Source organism: Rattus norvegicus, chromosome 7 (genome assembly GCF_021556685.1).
Source record: "Rattus norvegicus strain SHRSP/BbbUtx chromosome 7, alternate assembly SHRSP_T2T, whole genome shotgun sequence".
Taxonomy (NCBI): Eukaryota; Metazoa; Chordata; class Mammalia; order Rodentia; family Muridae; genus Rattus; species Rattus norvegicus.
In genome coordinates this window covers 134,696,809-134,720,752 of record NC_141540.1, presented here as the reverse complement: position 1 = coordinate 134,720,752, position 23,944 = coordinate 134,696,809, and the positions used below count along the sequence as shown (strand labels likewise).

The 23,944-nt window shown below is 43.7% G+C and overlaps 1 long non-coding RNA gene across 6 annotated transcripts in view; it reads left to right on the top strand.

Moving 5' to 3' along the window:
• LOC120093714 (uncharacterized) overlaps positions 1 to 23,944 on the top strand; it is a 112,885-nt gene that overhangs the window by 48,492 nt on the left and 40,449 nt on the right. For 3 of the 6 annotated variants that reach the window (XR_015624959.1, XR_015624963.1, XR_015624957.1), the window contains one exon: positions 369 to 994. The exons of 1 other annotated variant lie outside the window; for it this stretch is intronic. This is a non-coding gene — a long non-coding RNA (uncharacterized LOC120093714). Of the gene's footprint in view, positions 1 to 368; positions 995 to 23,137; positions 23,474 to 23,944 lie in introns of those variants that run through there. 2 more of the 6 variants (XR_015624962.1, XR_015624961.1) reach the window with 1 other exon arrangement.

Genomic DNA, 23,944 nt, shown 5'->3' with positions numbered 1-23,944 from the left:
AGCTGGTAAAACTGCAGTGGGAAACAATCCCTGGTGTATCCCAACGAGTTATTCTCTGGCCATGAAGTCTATAAGCTTGGCATTGATTCCAAGGTTGACTGTGAGTCCAGAAATGGTTCGAACACTTGATAAAATTTTCTAATTTACACAATTAAGTTTTAATTCAGAGACTACATTCAAACTACAAAATCAGATATTTTGCCTCATTATGAGAGTTAAAAATGAAATAGTTTAGCTGCTCCATTATCTCCTAAGACCACCATGAAACAGTTAGAAAAAAAAAACAAAAATCTTAGAGATTAATTGTTCACATTTTTCTCTACAAAACGAGAAGCCCCTAAAATACTGAAAATATTGGTCCCCTACAGTCACGGCTCAGGGGATACACTTCAGTATTTACCCAGGTCTGCAAGACCGTCGTCCTGCAAGACCGTCATCCTGCAAGACCGTCGTCCTGCAAGACCGTCATCCTGCAAGACTGTCATCCTGCAAGACCGTCACTTTGTCTGGAGCCAAGGCCCTAAAAATAAGATATTGCTCCTTGCACATCTACTGTTGTGATAAAGACCGTGACTAAAAACCACTTGGGGGTGAAAGTGTTTGTTTTACCTTACTCTGTAAGATAACAGTGCAGTGTGAGGGGAAGTCAGGACAGGAACCCAAGCAGGAACCTGGAAGCTGGAACTGAAGCAGAGACCATGGAGGGGCTATGGAAGGGTACTCCTTACAAGGTTTTTCTCCATGACTTCCCCAGCTTGCTTTCTCATACTGCCCAGGACTGCCTGCCCAGGGTAGCACAGCCCACAGTGAGCCTGGCTCTCTGACACTAGTAATTAACCAAGAAAATAACCTGCTAATCTGATGGAGTCACTTTCTCAGTTGACGTTCCTGTTCCCAAATGATTTTAACTTGTGTCAAATTTTATCATGTTTGATACAAAGAAAAAGAAAAGGACTTTTAAGTAACCCAGTTATAAAGATTAAATTCCAACATCATTTTGACAATTTTTTTTCAAAGTATTTCAAGGTCAGGTGTGTGTGTGTGTGTGTGTGTGTGTGTGTGTGTGTGTGTGAATTAAAAAACACATTACAAACATGAATATCAGAAATATGACTATAATGGAATATTAGATTCCATACCTCATGGTAATTAGAAATAATAGGCATTTTATCTAAAACTTTGCCTGGGTTAATTTTGAAAGACAGAGAGTATGTTTGGTGTAGGTCAGTAAAATACTTGGCAAAAGGTTCCCTGTGTGGTGCTGCCATTTTGTCCTCTTTGTTGGTTAACGCCCACTGAGAGAATGTCCCCCAACCCTGTTCCTGGAGTGAGAGCCAGTTTGCCTGTTTGGAGAGCGCCAAACCTAAGGAAGCTTCACCAGAGCTCCCCATGACCTGCGCACAGCACCAGTTTCCTGTCACATCTTAACCAACAAATGGTAAACGTTCAACTCTGTCCCTGCTTGCCCTCTTCCTTGGTGTTAGATTTAAATGTTGAAACGAGATCCTAGCCCAGTCAATGGTAGCCAACCAAAACCAGTCGATCATTGATCCCAAACCCCTTGGGTATTCTCTCAGAGTCTACTTGAAGCAAGAACATGTATATTAGCTTTTGAGCAGAAGTCTTCTAAAATAACAGCAGCCAGGAATACCTGTAGTGGACGCCTTCGCCGACTTAGTCAATGAGAATCACCCAAGAGGAAATGCAGGTGAATGGATCTACCACTGGAAAGACTAAGGTAATGGACTTAACAGATTTACCAGGCAGGCAAGCCCTTCAAAACAAAGGGACCCAACGGTCTCCTGCCAATGGGATGCTTTTCAAGGAAAACACATCGCAAATCACATACAGAATTTTTAAGTTATTCACCCAGCCTATTTGGGAAACCAAGAAGAAAGGAACTAGCTTTAATTCTATATATTTTCTTAACAGCCTGGTTTGTTTTTAACTATCTGTGTAAGCGTGTATCTGTGTGTGTGTGTGGGGTGTCCGTGTGAGCTGGGGTGCCCTCTGATATGCAGCAGTCGTAGGCAGTTGAGAACCACTTGACACGGGGAGTGAGAACCGAGCTGAGATCCCCTGGAAGAAGAGTGTGTGCTCTGAACCAACGAGCCATCTCCCCATCCCTTTAGTCTGAATATTATAATCCAATATGTACAAGCCCTGGCATTTCCCATTGCAACCAATATTTCGAAAGGTGACACATTTTCTTTCTTCCCTTTAGTACTATGCTTTGAAACCCAAGTATGCTTTGTATCTGTGGCACTTCTCAGTTTTGGCCACGTTTCAAGCCCGCCGTAGCCACTCGAGCCTCGTAGGCCCCACACCAGACAGTACAACAGTCGGGAGTCTTTAGAAACCTGTCCGTCTTCTGGGTAAAGTCTAACACAGAATAGAGGAACCTCTGGCAGAAAGTCAACTCCCCTTGACTGGGTAAGGGTGGCCATGGCAGGCCCCTGAAAGTCCCCCAACCCAGCCTTAACTTAAGCCTCAGGTTTGTGGACAACATCTGACCTCCCCTTGAGCACCCTTGTGAGGGTTTAGCAGTTTTGGTCATTGACCTACAAAATAAATAAACCAAATTAGTCGTGAGGCCAACAGCCTATAACCTCAAACTCCCAAGGCTCCGGTGGGAACAAAGGAAATTGGCCCTATATATCCTCAGAGCTGCCAAAGCATTGTGCGGTCCAGCTGTGGACCTTAGCACCTTGAGCCTGCTGGGAACGCACAGGCCAGTAACAAGCCTGGTCTTGGAAGAAGCAGCATTTGGGGCAATTTATTGTCTCTCAGTTGTTTTCGAAAATCAATGGAGCCTCGTTAGGGAAAGGGAGGGGTTGGGCTCCCCTCTGCTCCCTTTTATCTTCCTTGGTGTTTGGACAGGTGCAAAGGGTAGAATTATCTGGTATATTTATAGAATTTTGACAGTGGAACAAACCATTACGAATTCGACCTTTAAAGCCAATGAATGAAGGAAAAGAAGCTTTACTTTGGAGACACTAAAATGCATTTATTTCCCTTCTTTCTCACCTGTAGAAGCTTTTAAAACCTGTAGCAGTATTTAAAACCTTTCTTTGTTTTTGTTTCTTTGTTTGTTTTGAGGTTTTTTTTGTTTTTGTTTTTGTTTTGTTTTTTGCAGGAGGTACCTTAGGTCTGGTCCTCAGTCCCCACCCCCACCCCACACCAGCTTCTGCTATAGCCTCCAAATTTACCTTTTGACCTTCAAACTGACATCCATCAGCCTCCCCACCAGCCCATCATCAGTGGGCCCAGGATGTAGTACACCTCTACTTGAGCCATGACTAGCATACGAAAGTGTGACATTTGCCTCTTTTCCGTACTCACAGCTCTCTGAAGTGGAAAATAATTATTCTCCTTTTTTTAATAGAGAAACCTGCAGAGCAGGTAACACACAAGAGTAAACAAGTGGTTAGAGCATGAACTGAACTTTGGTCCTAGCAGACTGAGTCTCAGGACCAGAACAAGAGCTGTTCTAGAACTATTGTCGCACACATGACCCTGCACAAGCTGAGGAAACATTACGTAAGCCTTCAGCACACCGCCGGGTAGTAAGAAATGAAGTGCTTGGAGACGTGAACGGATGGCACTTTGGCTTAGAACTTGCATGCTTCCTGAGCTGAACAATGAAAATACCAGCTTGGAGTTCCTAAGCCTTGAAAGTCAAGTCATGCATCCGTGTCAAGACCCTCCTGATCGTCATGAAACTCTGCCCATGGTTCTTTGGAACACTTGTGTATGAAATGCTGTATCTTTGCATTTCCAGGGCTGCACACAGGTTAAGAGTCCTTGTTACTCTTACGGAGGACACTGGATGGCTCTTGGCACCTGATGGCTGCAACTCCAGTTCCAATAGATCTAACATATCTATTCCGGCCTCTGGTTCCAGGCACACTTGTGGTACACTGACATATACAGGCGATAAAATACACATAAAATAAAAATAATTTTAAAGGCATTTTAAGCTCTATCTTAGGCGTCTTTTTTTTTTTTTTTTTTGGTTCTTTTTTTCGGAGCTGGGGACCGAACCCAGGGCCTTGTGCTTCCTAGGTAAGCGCTCTACCACTGAGCTAAATCCCCAGCCCCTATCTTAGGCGTCTTTATTTACTCCAGATAGAATGGATCTTTCTTTTGTTCGTTTTCTTAAGAGAACTCTTAATGACATTACACAGTATATAGTGGCAAAGTTTTACATATGTGCTTATCTTCATGAATGTTAAATCCCTTAAGGGTCAGAGGGAGCAAGTGACAAGGGTAGTGGGACATAACTAGGCCAAAAGCTGGAATTCCACTCTTCACTAGCTATTTGACCATGGCCAAGTCAATGATACCCCTCCAGGTCGACTAGTTCCTCTCTGTTCAAAACATGGCAAGGGTAAAAGTTGGGCACACTTCTCAGAGTGGCTAGAGAGAGCGAAATGGACAGTACCTCAAACAGCAACCAACAGGAAGTTGTTGTTCTTCCCCTCCACATTCTCCCAACTGCCTGTCATGTGCCCCAACGCAGAAGCAAATCTTGGATGGAAAGAGTAGCAAAGAGTAGTAAAGACTCACGATGTGATAAATCATCCCCTTCTTTTTACTCATCCAATGGCAAGTATCTGTTTCTGTTGTGGAAGGTCTTGCCAAACGTTCCAGACTGAACGAAGCAATGTGGAGGATTTGTATCCTCGAAACTGACTCAAGCAGACAGGGCTTTGTGAGGAAGTCAAAATCATTCCTGTATGCCTTGTGTATCCTTTCTTTCAGGACTCATTAGGTTGGAAGGAGGGTAAGAAAGAGTACAAAAGCTGAGCTGCAAGAGAAGCTCAAAGGACTCAGCATGCAGTTGGCAGCATTCACATCTCTCCTGGAATCCAAATTCTTGGGAGGCATGTATTATTTGATTTACATCATTAATTTTCTCTAAAGTGCTTAATTTTACATAGATTTCAATGCATTATGATAAATTAATTTTTAGGATGACAGTTACAAGGCTTGGACGGGAAGCTGCATCACTCCTTCTTGTTCCTGTCCCTCTGAGGCACCACAGTTTGATATGCCTCGCTCCAGAACAAAGGTGCTAAGACTACTGCACTCAGTATGATGGTCCCAAGGGGTGTGAGAGCTGTATGTCTTCTTTCCGGTGGATAGAACTAGGGGCCTTGTAGACAGGAGGAAGTTAATTCTTTCTGATCCTCTGCCTACTGAGGATACAGTGCTCCTGTCCTCCTAGGACCCATCCCCAAGGTACTAAAAACAGCCCTTACCAACAAGCCTGCCTGGGTTTGTCGGTTATGATTCTCTCAACCTGCAGAACTGAGAAGATGTGTGGATCATAAATTTCAGCTGCTCTCCTACAGCAGGACAAATGAACAGTCCTGTTCTCAAAGCAGTCAGTACAAACCCGCAACCAAAGCCCAGATTTCCTTCTAAGTTGCACTCCATGTGTTTGATTGACTCCTCACGTCTATACCTCTATGAATGTCTGCATATGCAGACACAGTATCACATTGATTTTTATCAATCCTTTCTGCGATAACTGCCTATGAACCATGACAAGCAGTTTTTATAAAAGCTAAAAAATGCAGACAATGCACCATTGGATCCCAGTGGTCGTTTGAGAAAGAGAAAACAAACATAACATTTCATTTGTCAACTTAGATTTCATCCATTACGAATGGTCCCATCTTTACTAAAGATGACAAAACAAGTCTTCATTCCCAAACATGTATTGTACTTTCTGTTGTTAGAAACAGGGAAGTTTACTCTGTGACAAAGTCATCCCAATGAGAGGAAACAAATGAGTCCCCCACCTAGAGCAGAGATATTCTGCAAGTATTTGCATGTTTTCATCAGGGTCCGCAGTCCCGTCTCAACCTCCAAAGGAGCGTGGATTACAAATGTGCACCATCTCACTCAGCCCAGTAGTTGTCTTAATTTTACGAAAACTGTTGCTAACCTGTTGGTGTGGGTGAGATCCGAAGATGGCGCCTATGAGTTAGCTATGCTACCAATGATATTTTCATCTTCCACATCTTCATCTTAACCTCCTACTGCACCTACCACTCTGCCCTATGTGTCCTGCTCCAGGAGAGGCCCAAAACAAGATGGCTGCCAATTCCTTTATCCTGGCATTGCCTGCTCATAGGCTCTGGAGAGGCCATGGAGCATGACGCCTCACAGGACACTTGCAACCACAGTGGCTCCTGGTCACACTTGATGTACTCCCCCACAGTGACCACTCAGCTTCAACAGCAAGCCACAGAGAATCCTGAAGTCTGGATTTGTACGTTATTTATCCTTGGGAATCCCTTGACTCCTATCATCTTTCCCCGACTTAATCCATCCTATTCATTGGGACTTAATGTCAAGTTCGATGTCATTAAAAGCCCAGGTGTTTGTGGTCATTTGATTATCTCCGTGCAAAAATGTTCAAAGGCAGAAGGGACCCCCGTCCTGGAACAGATTTGCATGTATGTCTCAGGAGGAGACAGGAAGAAAGACAGTGAGAGGAAGAGAGGGCAGATCGGCCCCGGGCTGCTTGATCTCGACTTGACCAGTCCACAGTAGAGGGTCACTTCCTTGATTACTCTAACAGAGATCTGTGCCATCAGGAAGAGACTATTTCTAGGCCAAAACCAAACTTGAAGACTAGAGTGCAGTTTTATAATTCTCAATACACATATTTTCTAAACTGCTCCCAGTTCATGTTCCCAGTCTATACAATGGCTCCTCACCAAGGGGTTCTACGGGCAGGAATTTGTTTGACAGCTTGATCTTTCTCTTTTAAAATGTTTCAGTGTGAAGAAGAGAACCATACTCTTCTCTCTAGCACGCAATCTCTAATAATCACATTTGCATATACCATGGCTTTTCTAAAATAATAATAATAATAGTAATAATAATAATAATAATAATAATAATAATAATAATAATAAAAACCACTAGAATTATCAGGGGGGAAAGGTGTAAATTTCATTGTTCCAAGTGGTCTATCTGTCCTGGGAACATCTTTAATGGTGATAGCAAATATGTGATATTGCTATATTGCACGATAATGCTAGAAATAATTCAGTCACATTAGCAACAGAAAGTTAGTTTTTCTTTCTTTACTTCTTTTTTTTTTCTTTGAGATAAGGTCTGATTATGTAGCCCGGGTGGTCTTGAACTCAGAATCCTCCTGAGTGCTAAGATTACTGGTACGTATCATTGCACCTAGGTAACTTGTCCTCCTGATGTAGAAAAGGCTCTGGTCACCAATGACTAACACACACTGATGTAAAAAACCAACCGACTTTTTAAAAAAAATGACGTTAAAATTAAAGCGATTATTTAACAGATTGAAGTTTCTTATTCTCATTAGAAACCTGATGGATGGTAAAGAACATAACAATCTTCACAGCCTGGCCCTTCTAATTATTTACTGATGAAACAAAACAAAAACCCCACAAAGTGATAAAAAAGCAAATGGATAAATTCGGCAGCATGAGCAAGACATGCATCGGGTGCCAGCCTATGAGATGGAAAGGTTTCCTTTTTAGTTGGAGTTACACGGGGGAAAGCTACTCTTCCTCAGTGGGAACCAAAGGATGTGCTCTCTGGACATGAGGAACTCTCTCCACAGGGCAGCCTTGATCCTATGCATTCATCCACCATGGAGCCCCGCCCCGCCACTTCTTTCTCCTCTCACCATCTTGACTTCCCAGCCTCTCCCATCCTAACACAGCCGCGTGCTCCTCCATGCAGCGTTAACTGCTTCCGTCCCCCCAAGTCCAGCAAACCGCCCCACTGTTTCTTCATGTTAGCACCTTCAATCAGTGCCCTTCATCCATTCATCTGGTCATTGTGTATTTTAGTTCATAAATAAAAGCCGTACCACTCTGCAGCTAGCAGTACGTGAGGCTAGGATTTACGAAGGAAAAAAAAGAACGTGACTTTGTCGTCTCTAACTTTCCCTTCTTATCAGAAAGGAAGGACCGACACAGGACTATGGGACGCTATACTCCCGTGAGCCCCGGATGTTAGAAGTGGGCGTGTACTTGGAGGCGGAAGTGCCAATGCTGGGAACAGAAGGAGCCACAAGAATTCAGCTGCAGAAGGGGTGGGCGAGACCACACTCTAAGGGATCCAAAGTGAATGATAAAATAAATGCATTCCAAGAGCGTGTACAGAAAACAAGCTCATGGCACGTCCCGCTGCATAGCGAAAACAAACACAGGTAGAAAAGAGCCTCCTTTGCCTCTGTACATACTTTCTGGTTCATCAACAAGAACTAGGACAGCACCTTCAAGTCCTCTAAGCTCTCATCTTCCGATGTGAGCCACAGACTGCCATCTCTGCCATGGTCTCTAGTACTCATTACCTTTATGCTGCGGTCAAACACAGGAGCACTGGTGCTCCATTTTTCTCGCCCACCTGGAACGCATTTCCCTGGAGAACTGAGTTTCTTTCTTCTGGAGTCTCTGTTTGAGTGTCACCAGAATATATAAGAAACTCCAAATGCCCCAAAGCACTATCTGAAAACAAACAACGGATCTACATAGATTTCAAAACAAGGCGTAGAAATGGCCGAGAGCCAGTGTTAAATTATTGAACATTACTGATAAACAGGGAAATGCAAGTCAAAACAAAATATGATGGGATTCCAACAAGAATGCTGAGTATTAAAAACACAAAAAAAAAAAAAACGAGTGCCATTGGACATAGGAAAATGAACCCTTGCACACCATGCAGACTGGTGTAACCTCATACAACCATTACAGAAAACTGTTTGAAATGGGGACCAAAAGCTGAAAACAGAACGAAGGATCCAGCAATTCTCCTACTGGTTAGATATAACAAAGGAAACGAAATCAGCGTGTTGAAAAGATAGCTGGCCCTGCACATGTGCTACAGCATCAGTCGCAAGAGCCAAGAAATAGAGACAATTCATCAACAGACAAGTAAAGGAAGTGGGGTAGAAATAGAGACAATGTGAGTTCATCGACCAATGAGTAAAGAGAGCGCGGCACACTGACACGCCCCTTAAAAGAATGAAATCCTACCATTTCTGAGCACGTGTATCCAATTGGAAATCATTATGCAAAGGGAAATAAGCCAGACTCGGGAGGACAACTATCAGATGGTCTCACTTATGTGCAAAATCTAAAATCTCGGATCTTACAGAGGTTGACGGCAGAACGGTGAGGGCACCAGGGCAGAGGCTGAGAGTGTGGAGAGAGGGACGGTTGGGGAGAGACTGATCAACAGGTCTATCCATCACGGTGGATAGACGTAAGACGCTCCGGGGTGCTGATGCCCAGTAAAGTGACTGTAGACAATGATGATGTACTCTGTGTGTGTGTGCGCGCGTGTGTGTGTGCGTGTGTGTGTGTGTGCGAGTGTGTGTGTGGCTGTGTGTGTATGTGTGTGACTGTGTGCGAGTGTGTGTGTGCGAGTGTGTGTATGACTGTGTGTATGTGTGTACGAGTGTGTGTGTGGCTGTGTATATGTGTGACTGTGTGTGAGTGTGTGAGTGTGTGTGTGAATGTGTGTGTATGTGTGTAAGAGTGTGTGTATATGTGTGAGTATGTGTATGTGTGAGTGTGAGTACGTGTGAGTGTGAGTGTGTGTGAGTGTGTATGTGTGTAAGTGTGAGTGTGTATGTATGTGTGTGAGTGTGAGTACATGTGAGTGTGAGTGTGTGTGTGCGTGTGCATGTGTGTGTTTACAAAGCTAGAAGGACTTTGAATGTTTTTATGACAGAGAAATAACAAATGAGGAAATAGGTGTTCAACCTGTTTTTATCATCACACGGGTGTCAAACATCACAAAAATACCCCATAAATAGGCACAGTTTTATGTCTTATAACAGCTGAAACAAATGCAAGTTCAATCACATAAATAATAAGTGCCCTTTTCTCAGGGAAGGTTTCGCAGACAGACCCCAGTGACTAGTGACTCACAGTCCCCCACCCTGTCCCTCCCTGCCGCTTTAACCTCCTCTATTCTGCACATCTTACAGCCTGTGACCGCCCCGTCTTTGCAATGCTTGCCTTCCCTGTTCTCCACACAGCAGGGGGCTGTGTACGCCATCACTTGATTGCCTAACACAGAATCGGTGTGCCGCAGGCGTTCTGTATTTAGCTAATCAATTAAGTAAGGAAGTCGGAGAATTGCTTCTGTGCAGGTAGCGGTTTGAAAATGAAAACGGAAGAGGCAAGCACAGCCATCCTGAGGGCGGCAGAGATGAGCCAGCTCCCGCACTATTACTATTAAGTTGGAGTTAGAAGAACGGGGTTCCTCGTTCTTCTTTTTCTTCCACACACCACTCCACCCAAATGTATAACGGCATCCCCTTCTATACGCTAAGGCTTATGCATTAGTGCCTTTACGTGTAACTTTTTAATGCATTTTAGACATATTTTGATAATCTGGACTATGGTAGAGTCTACATTTTTCCAATGAATTTAATCAAACAAACTTAGTTTCTGTAACTGTTTTTTTCTGTGCGCCCAGGGTCCAAACCTGGGACTTGATGATCCTGAGTTAGCGCCCCAGCCTTTGAGACAGGGCCTCTCTAAGTGGATCATGCTGGCCTTGAATTTACTGTTGAACCTCTCCATCCTCCTGCCTCAGACAGTCTCTGAGTAACTGGGATTACAGGCCTATGCTAGCAGCCTGTATTGTTAGCTGTATGTTCAATTCTCAAATATATCATGGGAACGTGCTCTTTTGTCCTGTTGACCTGTGGTCTTTTTGACCCCAATAGTGAAGGCTAATTCGATCGCATCACTGTTTTCTTTTTTTAACCTCTAGGTAAAAAGTAAGCAAACAAACTTGAAATGTATTTGCAGTAAACAGGACTTTAACTTTAGTTAAGCTTCTGCTTTTTGGTCTCAAAAGCGTTAGTGATTAGGACAAAAACAAAATGGTGGGAGAAACACAGACAGACGTTAGAAGGAGATGTTCAACTTCTCCCAGAATCATAGACATGATTTGACCTGTGGCCTGTGAAATTGGAGAGAACACATCAGCACGGCCCGGCGGGAAAGATGAAGCCCACTCTAAGCTAGCGGTGTGAACTACGCATATCCAGAGAACAGACTAGGGAAAGACCCCCACTTATTGATGATGTTGATTTGTGTGTAGTCGTCGTTGTTGTTATTGTTTTTCTTTGTTGTCATTGTTATTTTCAAAATAACTCTGGAAACACCTTTAAAGTATGACCAAAACCACTGATCATTCCCCAGGACATCCACGTAATGAAACCTTATGCAGAATAGACAGTACCAGTGTGGAGTGGAAATTAAACGTTACGTGTAAGGGAACAGCTTTCAAAACTAAAGTTCTGTGCCCAAATAAAAAACCTAAAGGGGGTTTTTATAAAAGAAAAATAATAATGGCAGGAGTGGACGGTAACTAAATAACATGCGATTTGGGTGTTTTCTGTTTCCTGTTGTCAGTTTTCCCCTTAACGCACACCAACACTCTTCATTTTGAGGAAACAAACCCAAAGTTAAACAAAGACACCCATGACGTTACATAATAGGCCAGCACACTGAGGCCCTTTTGGAAAGAAGTCCAGACTGCGAGGACGGGGTGCAGGAGCCCACTTCTCCCCAACACAGCTCTCCCTTTGAGAAGCAGCCCAGCTCTGAACAAGGAGCCATGTAGGAATGGAAAAATTGGGAACAGCTGGTCCAGAGTCAGAACCATGACATGCGTCCCCTCCCCTTCAAAGGCAGCTCTGAAGCAAGGAAGGTGAGCGAGAGTTCAGTCGGAGCTCACAAGTGGGTGGATTAAACTGTGAACGAGCGGGGAGGCATCTGAGGGCACTATGCACGTTCAGTGTGAGAGGAGAGAAAAGGCTGGCACCCCTGGTCTCAGTGACAGCCGAGAACAAGCTGAAGACGGACCGTCGAGCTCTGCAAGAGTGGTGAGAAGAAATGGTTATCAGGGGGCATCATTTTGAACTAAATCTTGCTGGGTTTCAATGATATGTTCTAGACTTTAGATGTGAAGTTTGTTTGTTTTGAGATGTGAAGTTTTATTTAGATGGTTTAATTTTATACAGTGCAGGGGGTGTGTGTTTGCTTATAAGAACACAAAAGGGAAGTACAAGGCAGTATGCTGGTGGCGCTTCGGGGTAGGAGAGCAGCTGGGGCTGGAGAGGTGGACCACGGAAACATCCCCATCCATAGGACACACTATGTGTCTGAGGATGAGAGGGTGCTTTTCAATTCGGCTCGGTACAAAGGATAGGCATGCGGACCCTTATCCTGCAGGGTTTAGGAAGCCATTGCGTTTCAACACGAGCGTCCTATGAGGAAATTTAAATTTCACAAAAATAATCGCAGGGAGTGAGAGATAGGGGCATGAAGGAGGGATGGTAGGATGTAGGTGGGCAGGCCGGCCAACCGATAGTCTTGTCTGTGAGAAAAACGGAACAGATGGGAACATAACGATGAAAGAGAATCAAATATGCTTCCTGGTAATGTCTGATTGGATTTGAGGCCCACTCCACAGAATGGAATACACACCCAACACTGCGTGGGTGGCCAAGAACCTATGAGCAGAGAGACCAGGGACCTAGAGAAAACCCCAATACTACTTACTGGTCAGATTTACAGAGCGCTGCGAAATAGATGTGTATGAAGTAGACCATGCTCAGTGCTGACCAGAATCCCAACAGTTGTCAGCATTGAAGGGCCGAGTTGGCCCCTTGTACTGAGATCCTACGACCCAGAAGGTGGAGAGGAAATGAAGGGTCTCGGCTCCAGAAGCAGCAGGTCAGACCTGTGGAGTACTAAGTAATAGGAAGCCTGAGAAGTGCCATCCAGAATCAACTAGGGGGGACTGTGGAGAAACTCGGCTGGAGGGCCATCTAAGGAATGACGGGAGAGAACTTGGACTGGTTAGATTATCATTGAGTGAAGAAGAGACAGATAACGGAGGCTGAAGGTGCACACAGCATGGTGAGGCCCCCTAGGCTATCACCTTCAGGCAGATTAGTAACGACAGAAGTAGACGTGGGCAGATGAGTTCATGTCTCAGAACAAGAACTCAGATAGATGGAGGTTCCCCAATCCCTTCCACCCAAATGCCTCCAATAACCCAAGGCCCTCCCACTCTGCCTCACTTCTTTTTTTATGCTATTTTTTTTGAGAATTTCATATGAGAACTCTATTCTTTCACCCTGTCAATTCCTCCCACATCTTCCATTCCCTATCCAATTCATGATTTCATATTGATCAATTAGTATTGTTAAATACATATCCATACACACACATATGTATTTATATAAATAAATATATATTTATAAATATATAACTATATAAACATTCATGTATTATATTATATACAATATAGTATACATAATATATAAGATATTTAATGAACATATAATTATAATGTATAAATATATAAAATACATCTGTATTTATATAAATACGTGTGTATATATGTATATGTATATGTATATGTATATGTATATGTATATGTATATGTATATGTATATGTATATGTATATGTATATGTATATGTATATGTATATGTATATGTATATGTATATGTATATGTATATGTATATGTATATGTATATGTATATGTATATGTATATGTATATGTATATGTATATGTATATGTATATGTATATGTATATGTATATGTATATGTATATGTATATGTATATGTATATGTATGATGTGTGTATATATTTGTGTATAAATTTATAAAGGCCTGCTGAGCCCATTTAGTATTGCTTGTATGTATGGGTACTTAGGGTTGACCACTTATGATTAGAGAACCTATCTGGAGCTCATCCCTGGGAAAGACTGACCGCCTCTGTCAGCAGTCATTAATTGCCTGGAGCTCCTTAACTACGAGTGGGTCTTATACTTCCTTTGTGCACATCCGCACGCCTGTGGGTGTTATTGTTCAGATCTTATTTAGGCAACTATATTGTTGACATTCCACTGGTGCAGCTTTCCTCTCACAGACAGGAAGCACTGTCTTTCCACAGACATCCTGGGCATCTCGCTCTTACCTTTCTGCCCTCTCTTCCGCATTGTTCCATGAGCCTTTGCTAGGACGTCCATTGTTGTTCACAACCAACTCTATGCATTTTGACCAGTTGTGATTTCTATAATAGTCTTCGTCCTCTACAAGAAGTGTCTTTGACGGAGGGTGAGCACAACACTTGTTTATAAGTCTGTAGAATACTGTCAGAAACCATATCGATGCAGGAAAATGGTGGTGGTAGGCTGTCCTCTCCAGTGTATGACCTCACCAAGTACAGATGGTTGGTGAGATTTACAGGACTAGGCATAAATTCACTGCTATTGAGCAGGCCTTAAGTCCAATTAGATAGCTCTTGGCTGCTTCCAAAATACACGTGCCACTCTGTGCCTTTGGAATAGCTTGCTATGCTGGTCCTCTTTGTGGTTTGTAAATGGTGAGTGTACTGATTGCTTTTTTACCTTGGCAACGTGCACGAGACCTTCCCATACTATGAGAGCTATTCTTCTGGAAGGATCCTCCCAGGTCAGATCCAGCTGAATTCCTTTAAGTCTTGTGTTTGAAGTGTGTAGCATTTTACCCTCAAATTCTCTCCTCTCATGAGCATCCACAAGACAGCAATACGTCATAGGCAGTTGTAGGCATTAAATGTTTGTAGCCAATTTTTAATAAGGGTTCAACCTCTGCTTTAGTCCACCACCCAGCTGTGGTAGTGGAAGGGGAAAGTCACTAGGACGTGGTGGATGTGGACTGTTCAGCACAATGAACAATGTGGGGGTGAGCTCAATCTTCTTGGGCAGCAGTTCAGTCCCACAGCAAACACCAAATACGGCTTAGCAGCTGCAGATCTGTCCTCTAGGTGGGCAGATGACACACTCGAACCGGCAGCTACAGTCAGTCCTTTTGGCCGACACCAGGCAGGAACCAGAGCTTCTGTCCAATCCTGAAGGAACCACAAAGCTTGCCAACTGGCCTGAGGTGAGGCCACAGAAGCAGCAGACTGTTGCAGGACCCTCATGAGCAGTTCTTGGGCGAGTTTCTCTCAGTGCCAACATTCGAAGCAAACCCAGCCAGTCCTCTGTGCTTGTCTCCCACTGTCCGTGGGGTCACATTTACACTCCTCCATCACAGGTCCTTCCATGTGTTCGGGATATCACGACACCCTCTCACCTGTGTGCTCCCCACAAAGCACCATTTGACATAACTAAACGTTATGTCAAATAACCATAAATAAACCAAAGAAACTAAACGTTTCCACTTTACGCATTCAACAAAATCTTGGGAGGTTTGACAGCAAACCTGGGCTCATGAAGACCATTAACTCAGAAGAGAAAAACTGAAAATACTGTGGCATAGATGTCTCTGCGTGTCAGCAACTGTCTTAAATCTCCAAAAATCATAGTAATGTGCATAAAGAAGGGAAAATCTAAAATGGGATTCTGTATCTTACTCCAGTGTCCTCTTGAGTAGTGTAATTTTTAAATAATCTAATTCCATGAGCAAAACTTAAGCCTATTCATTTACAGCTTGCAAAAAAGCATCCCATGTATAGTCTGTTTAAGTAACTGACAGTTGGGGCAGGCATCATGTGGTTCCAGCTCATTATTATTTTATTGGGATTAAAATAATTAATTAATATACCTCATTTCCTCATTGCACAAGTAAAACAAAACAAACAGAACAAAACAGATCCCTTACAGGAAAAAAAAAGAAACAGACTGAATTTCAAGTCTAGCTACAGCAGATATCTCTGAAATACTAGAGTCCATCACTGGATCTCTGTTACAAAAATTAGAGCCCTGAATCTTAAATGCATATTACATACAGCTATTAAAATAAGTCAGGAATGCAGGAAGGAGAGTTCTGTTATAGAACAGCTTTTGTTCGTGTTCGTATCTCAGACAGCTTTAACTAAAAATGCAACAATCTAAGAATGCATACATGTTATTCTGGTGCAGTGAAATGGCCATAATTTCTATTTACTTTAAGTTTCTTCCTGAAGGCAAAAATCTGAAAGGAAACACCTGCGGATTCTGACTTGCAGTCTGGAAATCCGACCCACAAAACTGGAGTTCGGACAGTTTCATTTCAGCTTGGGCGAAGGCCTCATTGTGAAGGGCTTTTTAAATGGCCACCTGTTCTTTTCCGCTAGCGGCAACAACTCAGCCTCCTTCCACTGCCAGCACCGGCAAGTTCCTTTCCTGAGCTTGCCACTGGGTCTCTGTGGAGATTGCTCTTCTGGCCACTGTATAGGGAATACCACTGTTTTCCCGCGGTGCCTCATGCCGGTGCCCCATCACCTATCAAAGCCCTTTCATCCACAGAGCAGTCCTTGAAAGAGACGCAGAGTGCGTGTTCTAGTCAGTTCCTTGGGTCTCAGAGACAATTTTAGGATGGAAGCTACCTAGGTTCTATGGCTTGCTTCGTGAGGTAAGGGTATCAGTATGTGTCTTAACATGCTCATATTTTACAGATTTGTATATAAAGACTTTGTAGTGTAATCACAGCGTGCGTTCTCTTGCGTAAGTCACAAATAGAAACAGGAGAGAGCCTCTCTTTTGCTTCAACAATGTTAGGCACCAGTTTAACGCCACACATTCCGCACGGTGCTAGCAGGCAGAACAGAAGCGCTCTGGAAGAGCTCGGTCATATGCCGGGCAGTCTAGAGAGAAAAAGACAGGGGGCCAAAGAAATCATGTGGAATCGTGGATTCTTCAGGAATCAGGCAGGATTTAGGAGCACACACGGCGCCGTCAGCAGAGGCAGGAGGTCTCCTCCAGATAGTTATGATACTGTGGAAGTTTGACAGCTGAGGAGAAGTCAGTTCAGCAGCAAGCGGAGAGAAGAGCGTCTACAAGGAAGAAGAGAGGAGCATGCGCAGACTCTAGGCGAGCGAGAGGCTGGTCATCACCAAGGGCTCGGCACAGACTGATGGTAACACTCACGTTTTTAATGGTTTACCCAGGTTGTCATGGGAAAGGAGCAGAAAAGGAAGGTCTGGGAGCTCTCTTAGTGGGAGCTGCATCCTTCTACGCAGGAGATGATGACAGCTTTGACTACAACCATCATGACAAAGAGGACAGTGGACAGGATCAGGCGGGCCAAGAATGACATCTAGATTTGTGGCTTACATATATGAAGATGGGCATGGTTTTCTGTCGGAGCAGGCACCAGAGGAGATTACAAAGAAACCGTAAATTAGGTTCGGCCGCGTTGTATTGGGGGTGTTTGGGTGAACTTCAGAGGAGGATGTCAAGTAAGCCAGACGTGAGTCTTTCAACTCAGCCTCATTTGAACCATGGGCATACAGGTCATAATTGCAGCACTCGGAAGCAGAAGATGAAAAGAGGAAGGATTTTTAGAAACAAGCCTCAGGGGACTCTGGTTCTTGGGTTAGGTGAAGAAAAAGAGCCCACAAAGGAGTCTGGGAAGTGGAGGAGGAAGAAACGGAGAGCTGCTGTCTCAGAAGACAAGCGGGAAGATTGTTCCAGGAATAGAAAGATTGGCCGCCGCCTAGTCAACTAAGCGGAAGGAGGAACAATGCTCTTCCCTGGGTCACGGGATCTGTGGCCTGAGCAGGCAGAGCCTTCGCGGGCCGGAAGAAGTGAAAGCTTGGTCGGTGGGAGGGGGCAAGGACTGTGTGGGAATTAACCTGCTCAACAAAGGTTGATTTTTTTTTTCATGGTACGTTCATGTGTCTGTACATTTTCCAAGATGTGATGGCCGTTAATGGTGTTCAATTGCCCGGTACACGATAGGTTTGTTCACGGAGGGTTGCTGGCAGAGGCAGTACGGAGGGAGAAGAAATGAGGAGTGATGAAGAGCGAGAGTGGAGGGCAGGAAGGAGGAAGGGCTAGAGATTGATATCACATTAATTATTCAATGCAAGGACAGAAAGCAGTGACGCGCAAGCAGAGAGACTGGCTGGGGATGCCAAGGCAATGAGTTACCTTCTGTTTAAGGCCTGAAGAGAGGCTGGCTGGGGACGGCCAGGCAACGTATTCCCTTCTGTTTACAGCCTGGAGCACTGAAAACGGGAGACACTTTTCTTGCATTTAAAGCAGACGTTTTATCTCACTCAAATTCTGTCCCGTGGAACACGTTATGGCCATTTCAATATTCTGTTTTGAAGTCTTTCATCTCGGAGGGAGGGGAAGGTGAAAAAGAATAGGAAGGGGAGGAGGGGGAGAGGAAGAGTATATTGTAACTAGGAGATAAGCTCGCCTTCCTTAAAAAAGAAATACAAACACGAGGACAAAGTATAGCAATGCATACGAGGAGGAATGCCATGATGAATCTATGAGTTTGTATGCTAGCCTGAAGAGTTATCATTAGAAGAAAAAGAAACAGTAAATATCATGGTAGCTCCGTAGGCACTCAGGGAAAGGTCTTTCTGGGTAATTTTACTGATTTCTGTGCATTACTGTATCAAGTGATTAAAAACAAAATGTAGCCAACCACAATGGCACATGCCAGAAGCTGAGTCGGGTAGATTGTCGCGAGTTCAAGGCTACCCTGGGCTACCTACTAAAAGCCTGTCTCAGAAACAGACAGACAAATGAATAAATGACACATAAACACCCACAGTTTAAAATATTCTCTGCTTTTCTTGTTCTGACTTTTCCCTTTGTTTTCTAAACCCTTGAGTCCTCCCAGCCTGCTGGATGAGAAAGACGCCCGTCAAATCCAAACAGGATAAAAATGTCAACAGAGGAAATGAGTTGCAGTCGCGTAGACCGTTATCACTCTTGTGCTCCTGGGCGTTTTAATCTCCTCCAGCGAAGAAACAGAGTTCCCAGAAGACTGGTCTTCCATCAGTGATGGCAAGCAGTGGTATTGTTGGGGACCGAGCAAGGAGAGAGGGAAGAAAGAGGAGAGACAATACTTAACGCACCACCGTCCTCCTACCTCTCCTCAACTGCTTCTCTTTGACACGGAAGAAACCGATGAGGATGGAAGACACGGTTTCTAAAATATAAATAGTGATAATTATCCCTTGCCTTTACTGATTTCCCATCATGAACCATGATAAGAGTTGTCGCACCGCTTGGTCACTTACAAAAAAGCCAACAGCAGTTCGCGTATGGGCAACTTTTTTGGAGCTAACAATTATAAGCAAAGAATAAGACCCGTGACTCATCACCAAGATGTTCATTAGTCTTTCTTCAGCCTCAGCGACGTTGTTCCTATAAATAAGCATCTCCCGATGCTCAAATCCCTCCCCCCGATGCTCAAACCCCCCGCTGCTCAGCGTTAGAGACACGCGCATGCGCACTGTTCTTAGTCCACAGTTCAGAACCCATCCGCTCTCCCGTTCGCATAGCAGTTGTCTTTGCACCAAATGAACTCATAGTTTTCAAGATAACGTGCCTCGCCTCATTCTATACAAATCAAAATCTTGTTTTTCCTTTCTCTCTGTCTTCCCATCCTAGTCAGCCATCGGCCCTATAATGAGACAGTGACCATTTTTGACTGACTATATAAAATGAGGTCATTTACTCTTTCTGCATTCACGTTCTGTAAAGAAAATGCAGCCCCTCTCATTTTCTCCCGCTACCTCTCCCTCTCCCTCTCCCTCTCCCTCTGCCTCTCCCTCTCCCTCTCCCTCCCCCTCTCCCCCTTCACCCTCTCATTAGTCTCTCTTCCCCTTCTCTGCCCTCTCTGCCCAGTGTTATCTTGAAGGCACCTATGCACTATGACAGAGCTAAGTAGCATTCTTGGACACAGCAGGGTACCCTTCTGGTTCATTAAGGTGCCACTGACTGTGATATGGGACATTTCTGTTGTCTTCTCTGGGGTTTCTGATGACATGGCTGCTAAAATCATCTGTACACCTAATTTCAGCCCAGTCACCTTCTTCAATGCCCTGTTTTCTTTCTAATGAGGTCACTTTCTTCTGGCAATCGCAGGCTCAAACGTCTATCGGCAGCTACGGAGACGCCATGCCACTTTGTGAGACTGCACAGTGCCAGGGCCACTCAGCAGTTTCTGTATTCCTTGGCTACTAAATGACGGCTCTCTTGGATGAGTTGCTTTGGTTGAACATTGACTATAACTTAGATCCTTGAAGGGAGATGTCAGATTCCCTCTTGTATCTAAGAAAATAAAGAAAGAAGAAAAGAAACAAGAAAGAAAGACAGACAGACAGAATGAAAGAAAGACAGAAAAAAGAAATAATATTTCTCTAGTCTCTTTCACTCTCTTCCTTTTCCGGTGGAAACAAAGCATTGAGTGCCCCTTTCTTCCTTATTCGATATAAAATGTTTTATACCTATATGATGTGTTACTATTACTACTTTCTGATGTATAAAGTGAGAAAGATATTTTTAATTTTAAAAAATTTTTGGCATTATAATATAATTACATTGATCCTCCCTGTTTTCTCCTAACATACACACACACAAACACACACAAATACATATACATACACACACATACACACACACACAAACACATACACATACACACATACACTCACATACACACATACACATACACACACACATACACACACACTTCTAATTACAACCTTCTCAGTCTGTATAATTGTTTGTATGTTTTCAGGGCTCACCATTTGGTACTAGATAACACAACTGGTGTGCACTTCCTTGGAGGATGATTTCACCCACTCTCAGTGTTCCTTACATTGCCTGTGGTTCTTTGTGTAGGGTTGAGGCCGTGCTCTCTCCTCTATCAACCTCTATTGCTGTTATCTTTCCTCCCTTCATGCCGGTGACTTAGGCATTCATGCTGGCGAGTCCTTTTGGGTGTAGCTTTTGAACGCCTCTGAGACACAATCTCACAGCAAACTCCTTGAGCCCCTCTGGCTTTTACAATCTTCCCACCTCCTCTTCCACGAGGCTCCTTGAACCTTAGGTATCGGAATTGTTCTGTAAGTGTTTGCATGGAGACTAGAATTCCCAACTTTGCATTTTGATGGTTAGGTAGTTTTCTATGGTTTCCACCTGGGGCAAAGAAACGTTTTTCTGGATGAGAGGTAAGGACTAAAATTATCTTTAGTGTGAATAAACATAAGAACAGATATTCAGACTGTGGTTGGGGGTTGTACAGCGTAATAAAGTGGTGATTGTAGATTCTCCTCCAAGATCTGTGACTTTACGAGCCCTGGGGACTTGGCTAAGTTTCCAGTACCAGGTATGATACACCTCTTGGTGTATCTGAAAGCCAATTAGAGGGTTGTTGGTTGCAGCTAAAGTATGCATGCCACAATTGTACCCTTAGTATATCATGCCACGCTGGTCATTGGTGTAAGAAACTTTTAGCTAGCACATGCATTGCCTGTCTTCTAAATCTCAATTGTACTGCAAAATTTTCTTTCAGTGATAAGATACAGGAAGTAATCGTTTCTTTGCCTTCCCTTCAGGCACAGATGGATGCATGGGAAGGAGCTAATGGCAAGAAGAAAAAGGAGAGAGGGGGAAGGGGTTGGGGAAGGGAGAGAGAAAGATGTATATCTGCTTTCCCAAACTGCACATATCATACTTTTCTAATCCTCATAACTACAAAACCCCGTGTAATAGGAACCTCCCCTTTTTTTATGGGATCTTTTCATCACTAATGCCGCACACGGTGTCTTCTTCCTCTTGAAGCCCACAGAATTTAGTCAGTGCTTCTCTCATAGATTACCACCATCCCTGCTACTAATTTTAATCTATTTTTGGTGTCCACTTAATATTCTAAATTTGGATTTCTTGGAAGTCACTGTTTGGGTCTATGCGTACTACTTGAAAGTGGATCGTTAAACAGGAATTTCTCCTCAGCTCTAGGGGATGCAGGTCAAGATGAAGGTGCAGGCTGATGCAATATCTGGCAAGGGCTACTCTCTGCTCAAGCTATGTCCTTGCTTTGTAAATGGACCACAGACAGTGAGCCCATTTGCCCCAACTCCCTTACATGCAGGAATCCCAGCCATGAGGGCTCTAAGCCCCTCATCACTCACTTCCTGATAAACCCAGATCTCTTTTTGTTTTGCCCGTTTATTTTTTATTAATTTTTTATTTATTTGCACCCCAAATGTTGCCCCCTCCCAGTCCCTCCTTGCAGAGTTCTTCACCCATCCCCCATCGCCCATTCCCTTCACCTCTAAGAGGTCCCCCCCTCCCCTGTCTTGTATTCCCCCTTCCTGGGGAATCTAGTCTCTTACAGGACTAGGTGCATCCTCGGTCACAGAGGAGTGACAAGGCAGTCCTCTGCTACATATATGCCAACCAGCCCATGTATGCTCTTTGGTGGCGGCTCAGTCTCTGAAAGCTCACAGGGAAAGGCTCTAGATCTTAATACTGTCACACTGGACATTCAGTCTAAGTATTCACATGGCGGAGGAGCATGCAGACCACAGTAGCAGCCACTTGACCTCATCAGGCCTCAATTTCATTATTTGAACCAAGGTGATGCCATTAAAGGTCTTCCCTGCTGTAAGTGTTTAGTTCTCCTTATCAAAGACCCTCGTCCTCACCACATACCACCCTCTGACTGACTCTTGCTCTAACTTGCCACACTGGCACCCTTCAAAGTCTTTCCACACAATTATAGAGAGCTTCAGGTAAGTTATTTGTGGAAACTAAAAAGAAAGGAAGAAAGAAAAAGAAAGGACTGAGTTGCTGTTAGACACGTAAAGATTGAAGTAATTTAAATATGAAAATCCAAAGTTCTTACCATTATCCAGGGGAGAAGGTCATTCTCTGTTTCCTTCTAAACTGTAAATCCTTTCATCCAAGTGGAGTTTGCAGGACTGCCCTTCCACTTGTCTCCATAACCTGTGCGTTGTGCGGATTTTCGAACCTCAGAAACAATCTACAGCTTACGTCAATAATGAGATAAAATATCCTAAGAAGTGAGGTAATTGTGTAGCATCCTGTAATATGACTAAGTTGTTTATGTTTTTAAATCAAGGTAGTAATGGGCTTTAGCCTTATGTTTAGCCAAAATAGAGATTTGAGAAATAGGGTTTTTTTTTGTGTGTGTGTGACTTGTCAGTCTATTTTTAATTTTTAGTAAATCACCCCACGATTAACCAGGTAGTCTCTTAATTAACTGCACCTCATAGGTTTCTTTAGAGAGTGTAATTGCATCCTCGATTAACATTCAGAACACCCACTTCTCTGGGTCTCTGTGATTTCAGCCCTGAATGCTGCCATCATTGAAAACCTCTGTGGTTTTGAAGAAGTCTTCCCTTCCTCCCTTCCTAGCTGGGCGCTGTCTGTCTGCTGTGTGTGACTTGAGTCTTGTTTACTGAGGCTGCAGGGGTCCAGCATCTTGCATCTTGGGTTAGCAATTTAGGGAAACGAGACACGTGGCCAAAAGCCAAGGACGTAGGGAATTCCAGTGTCCTGCTCTCAGCTTCCACGGCGTCTACCAAATTATTATCATCTTTGAAAACTGAAAGAATGGCTCTGAGATTCTTCCCAACATCACCAGTCAACAAAATGCATCAACATTCAAATGAGGGGATGCACAGGTATACTTAATTTTTTATTTTAATTCAACACAATTTTTCACCCATGAATTTTGTGTGCACATCTTAAGCATTTCACCCAGCTGAGGAAAAGGCAGGAAAAAAATTGCAATGAACTGCACCCTCTCTTCCTTCAAATTCTGCTGTGTTAGTCTTAACGGCCATTGGATAAATGCCAAACTACAGCATTAAAACATGATAGCTTTGCATGCTAGTTGGGAAGCCTGCACAGTGTGATATTTAATGAAATCTAATTTTTTTTAACTCTGTTGACATATTGTGGTCACACTGCAAGTGCAACACCCAAGCTTACTAATTTCTTTGGTGCTGTTGGACAAGTTTGATGGGCACATTAGCATAACCACCGCTATCTCACCTAAGTAGCCAGTGGCACACTTCAGTGCTCCAAACAATAGGCCTCACCCCAAGCACCCTAGCTCCTCAGCAGAGTTGACGATTTATTCCTTCTGTATA